This window comes from Schistocerca piceifrons, unplaced genomic scaffold (assembly GCF_021461385.2).
Source record: "Schistocerca piceifrons isolate TAMUIC-IGC-003096 unplaced genomic scaffold, iqSchPice1.1 HiC_scaffold_936, whole genome shotgun sequence".
Lineage (NCBI taxonomy): Eukaryota > Metazoa > Arthropoda > Insecta > Orthoptera > Acrididae > Schistocerca > Schistocerca piceifrons.
This window is the reverse complement of record NW_025729208.1, coordinates 5,570,356-5,575,766: the sequence shown is the minus strand read 5'-3', so window position 1 is coordinate 5,575,766 and position 5,411 is coordinate 5,570,356. Positions and strand designations below refer to the sequence as shown.

The following is a 5,411-nucleotide window of genomic DNA, read 5'->3' as shown; positions in this document are numbered from 1 at the left end:
TGTGCCTTAACCTAACCCATGTTGTGCCTTAACCTAACCCATGTTGTGCCTTAACCTAACCCATGTTGTGCCTTAACCTAACCCATGTTGTGCCTTAACCTAACCCATGTTGTGCCTTAACCTAACCCATGTTGTGCCTTAACCTAACCCATGTTGTGCCTTAACCTAACCCATGTTGTGCCTTAACCTAACCCATGTTGTGCCTTAACCTAACCTATGTTGTGCCTTAACCTAACCTATGTTGTGCCTTAACCTAACCCATGTTGTGCCTTAACCTAACCCATGTTGTGCCTTAACCTAACCCATGTTGTGCCTTAACCTAACCCATGTTGTGCCTTAACCTAACCCATGTTGTGCCTTAACCTAACCCATGTTGTGCCTTAACCTAACCCATGTTGTGCCTTAACCTAACCCATGTTGTGCCTTAACCTAACCCATGTTGTGCCTTAACCTAACCCATGTTGTGCCTTAACCTAACCCATGTTGTGCCTTAACCTAACCCATGTCGTGCCTTAACCTAACCCATGTCGTGCCTTAACCTAACCCATGTCGTGCCTTAACCTAACCCACGTCGTGCCTTAACCTAACCCACGTTGTCGCCTAACGTAACCCACGTTGTCGCCTAAACCTGCTCTGTAATTGTTATACGACTCGTTCAATTAGTGTAGTGTTGCCCACCCGCAACCCTCGCAATATAGTTCGCTACTCGCACTCCCCGCTCCCCTGTGTATCGCTTCATGTTAAACACCTTGCAAGTCTTGCTCACTTTCCACATGCTCCTGCTGTACACTGTAATGTGGATGGCAGCAGGACGTACATGCCGCCCCTCCCCACGTCCCCACCTTGCCCCCTGCCTTCGCAAGCTGGTTGGTGAGAACTTTGCATGTTCAATGCCCTCCGCATGCGACGTACTCAGGCTACGTTGTGGTGCGGCCTGTGTCAACTGTCCGCTAATGTCGTACGCGTAAACCACAATCTGTACTGCACATTCGTCCTTATGTACTGAATGATACATCGTGGCACATGTGTGACCGTACAACGACTGCGCCCAAAAACGGCGGACCATACAGTGCAAATATTGTGCACGCAGCTACGTGTCGTCTCCCTATGAGAGCTGGATTGCAGTGTGGTACGCCATAGAGACGTGTGGGAGGAACGGACGCCGTGGATGGCGATCAGCATGAGCTGTCTGTTGATGTATTCGGACCTAGTCGTCTCTCCTCACACACCGTGATGGCATGGTGCACCGCGTTCCATATCTGCGACATGCTACAGAGGCCGGTTGACAGTCGTTCGAGCAATGGACATCGCATACGTACGGGGGCCACCTTCCACGTATTGTCTAGGCGTGCACATTTTGTTGCGTGTATGTGGGCAGACGTAGTGTGGCGTGACACCTGACACAGGCATGCAATAATCGTGGAAGTTGCAAATGGCGATGGACGCCTGCGTTTTCTGGTGAAGTTACGCAAATGAACAAATGGTAACCTGTTGTGGTGCGGTTGTTCTCGCTAGGGGTGAATCGGTGATGGCGACGATAGGTTGAGGTACTAACCGGTTGTTCCAGCGATACCCACCATGCCGACGAAACTGAACGGCATCTGGGTGTGAAGCGATACGCGGCGGTGGCTGGGTGGGACCGTCCCCGGCCGGTGAGGGGGCGCCTCCCGGCGTGCTGGCCGCGCGGTGCGTGGGCGCACGCGCTACAGCCGGCTGGTGGGGGCGGCCAGTGGCAGGCGCGCCGGCCGACGGACGCGGCAGGCGTCGCAGCTGCGCGCCGGCGCACCCTGCGCGCGGCGCCGTGCGGCCAAAGTAGGTCCTCGCGGGCCCGGTGCGAAGCGCGGTGGACATCTTCAGTGTGCTGGTCCGATTGAGGACTGTGTGCGTTGAGGATGCGCTGCCGCCCGGCGCTCGGCGCCGCGACGCCGTCTGCTGCTCGGTCGCCCCAGCGGTTCTCGCTGGTGGTTTGTATCGCAGCTGTGCGGATGTGTTGGCGCGTGCGCTGTGCTGGGAGAGTTCGCTTCGGCACCCAAGTGGGGCTTTTGTCCTTCTGTGGCGCTGGCGTTGGAGCTGCCGGTCACCGTAGGTGGCGCGTGTTGTCTCCCGCCGGCAATGCCACGACAGCACGCTCCCGGGCCTCTGTCGGCAGCGGCAAGCTCAGTTGGGAGCACGGGTGGTCGCACCGAAAGCGTCTACTCGCCTAACTCCGGGCGATTGCGCCTCTCTCGAACCCGACCAAGTACTTGGGACGGCGCTGCGCGCCGCCGGGACCTGAGAGGGTTTCGAGGTGTATTGTGCAGGGGAGCTCAGCCTCCTCCTGTTTGCAGAATGATTGAGCGGACGCTTGCGTGTTCGCGCGGGCCCCCGGGACACACTCCCGGGCGGCCGGCTGCTCAGCTCTAGTTGACGCAGCTCCCTGGTTGATCCTGCCAGTAGTCATATGCTTGTCTCAAAGATTAAGCCATGCATGTCTCAGTACAAGCCGCATTAAGGTGAAACCGCGAATGGCTCATTAAATCAGTTATGGTTCCTTAGATCGTACCCACGTTACTTGGATAACTGTGGTAATTCTAGAGCTAATACATGCAAACAGAGTCCCGACCAGAGATGGAAGGGACGCTTTTATTAGATCAAAACCAATCGGTCGGCTCGTCCGGTCCGTTTGCCTTGGTGACTCTGAATAACTTTGGGCTGATCGCACGGTCCTCGTACCGGCGACGCATCTTTCAAATGTCTGCCTTATCAACTGTCGATGGTAGGTTCTGCGCCTACCATGGTTGTAACGGGTAACGGGGAATCAGGGTTCGATTCCGGAGAGGGAGCCTGAGAAACGGCTACCACATCCAAGGAAGGCAGCAGGCGCGCAAATTACCCACTCCCGGCACGGGGAGGTAGTGACGAAAAATAACGATACGGGACTCATCCGAGGCCCCGTAATCGGAATGAGTACACTTTAAATCCTTTAACGAGTATCTATTGGAGGGCAAGTCTGGTGCCAGCAGCCGCGGTAATTCCAGCTCCAATAGCGTATATTAAAGTTGTTGCGGTTAAAAAGCTCGTAGTTGGATTTGTGTCCCACGCTGTTGGTTCACCGCCCGTCGGTGTTTAACTGGCATGTATCGTGGGACGTCCTGCCGGTGGGGCGAGCCGAAGGCGTGCGACCGCCCCGTGCGTGCTCGTGCGTCCCGAGGCGGACCCCGTTGAAATCCTACCAGGGTGCTCTTTATTGAGTGTCTCGGTGGGCCGGCACGTTTACTTTGAACAAATTAGAGTGCTTAAAGCAGGCAAGCCCGCCTGAATACTGTGTGCATGGAATAATGGAATAGGACCTCGGTTCTATTTTGTTGGTTTTCGGAACCCGAGGTAATGATTAATAGGGACAGGCGGGGGCATTCGTATTGCGACGTTAGAGGTGAAATTCTTGGATCGTCGCAAGACGAACAGAAGCGAAAGCATTTGCCAAGTATGTTTTCATTAATCAAGAACGAAAGTTAGAGGTTCGAAGGCGATCAGATACCGCCCTAGTTCTAACCATAAACGATGCCAGCCAGCGATCCGCCGCAGTTCCTCCGATGACTCGGCGGGCAGCCTCCGGGAAACCAAAGCTTTTGGGTTCCGGGGGAAGTATGGTTGCAAAGCTGAAACTTAAAGGAATTGACGGAAGGGCACCACCAGGAGTGGAGCCTGCGGCTTAATTTGACTCAACACGGGAAACCTCACCAGGCCCGGACACCGGAAGGATTGACAGATTGATAGCTCTTTCTTGATTCGGTGGGTGGTGGTGCATGGCCGTTCTTAGTTGGTGGAGCGATTTGTCTGGTTAATTCCGATAACGAACGAGACTCTAGCCTGCTAACTAGTCGCGTGACATCCTTCGTGCTGTCAGCGATTACTTTTCTTCTTAGAGGGACAGGCGGCTTCTAGCCGCACGAGATTGAGCAATAACAGGTCTGTGATGCCCTTAGATGTTCTGGGCCGCACGCGCGCTACACTGAAGGAATCAGCGTGTCTTCCTAGGCCGAAAGGTCGGGGTAACCCGCTGAACCTCCTTCGTGCTAGGGATTGGGGCTTGCAATTGTTCCCCATGAACGAGGAATTCCCAGTAAGCGCGAGTCATAAGCTCGCGTTGATTACGTCCCTGCCCTTTGTACACACCGCCCGTCGCTACTACCGATTGAATGATTTAGTGAGGTCTTCGGACTGGTACGCGGCATTGACTCTGTCGTTGCCGATGCTACCGGAAAGATGACCAAACTTGATCATTTAGAGGAAGTAAAAGTCGTAACAAGGTTTCCGTAGGTGAACCTGCGGAAGGATCATTACCGACTAGACTGCATGTCTTTCGATGTGCGTGTCGTGTCGCGCAACACGCTACCTGTACGGCTCGCCGTAGCCGTGCGCCGCGTGCGGAACCACGCGTGCCTCTCAAAACTAGCGGCAATGTTGTGTGGTACGAGCGCTGAAGCGCTGGAGCGGCTGGCCTGCGGCACCTGGCGCCTGGCGCCGGTTTTGAATGACTTTCGCCCGAGTGCCTGTCCGCTCCGGTGTGGAGCCGTACGACGCCCGTCGGCCGTGAGGCCGTTGGACACAGAACGCTGGAACAGGGGCCGCCACACGCCTCACTCCCGCCTATGCGACCGTCTCGAAAGAGACGGCGGAAACTGAGAAAAGATCACCCAGGACGGTGGATCACTCGGCTCGTGGGTCGATGAAGAACGCAGCAAATTGCGCGTCGACATGTGAACTGCAGGACACATGAACATCGACGTTTCGAACGCACATTGCGGTCCATGGATTCCGTTCCCGGGCCACGTCTGGCTGAGGGTCGGCTACGTATACTGAAGCGCGCGGCGTTTGCCCCGCTTCGCAGACCTGGGAGTGTCGCGGCCGCCTGTGGGGCCGGCCGCGTCTCCTCAAACGTGCGATGCGCGCCCGTCGCCTGGCGGTTCGCATACCGGTACTTTCTCGGTAGCGTGCACAGCCGGCTGGCGGTGTGGCGTGCGACACCTCGTACAACGACCTCAGAGCAGGCGAGACTACCCGCTGAATTTAAGCATATTACTAAGCGGAGGAAAAGAAACTAACAAGGATTCCCCCAGTAGCGGCGAGCGAACAGGGAAGAGTCCAGCACCGAACCCCGCAGGCTGCCGCCTGTCGTGGCATGTGGTGTTTGGGAGGGTCCACTACCCCGACGCCTCGCGCCGAGCCCAAGTCCAACTTGAATGAGGCCACGGCCCGTAGAGGTTGCCAGGCCCGTAGCGGCCGGTGCGAGCGTCGGCGGGACCTCTCCTTCGAGTCGGGTTGCTTGAGAGTGCAGCTCCAAGTGGGTGGTAAACTCCATCTGAGACTAAATATGACCACGAGACCGATAGCGAACAAGTACCGTGAGGGAAAGTTGAAAAGAACTTTGA

At 56.1% G+C, this 5,411-nt stretch overlaps 2 non-coding genes across 2 annotated transcripts; both read left to right on the top strand.

The window, feature by feature from the left end:
* Positions 1 to 2,413: 2,413 nt before the first annotated feature.
* LOC124772200 lies at positions 2,414 to 4,322 on the top strand. Its single transcript, XR_007013866.1, has one exon. It is a non-coding gene; the product is annotated as a small subunit ribosomal RNA (ribosomal RNA).
* A 351-nt stretch (positions 4,323 to 4,673) lies between these two features.
* Positions 4,674 to 4,828, top strand: LOC124771866. Its single transcript, XR_007013570.1, has one exon. It is a non-coding gene; the product is annotated as a 5.8S ribosomal RNA (ribosomal RNA).
* The last annotated feature ends 583 nt before the right edge of the window (positions 4,829 to 5,411 follow it).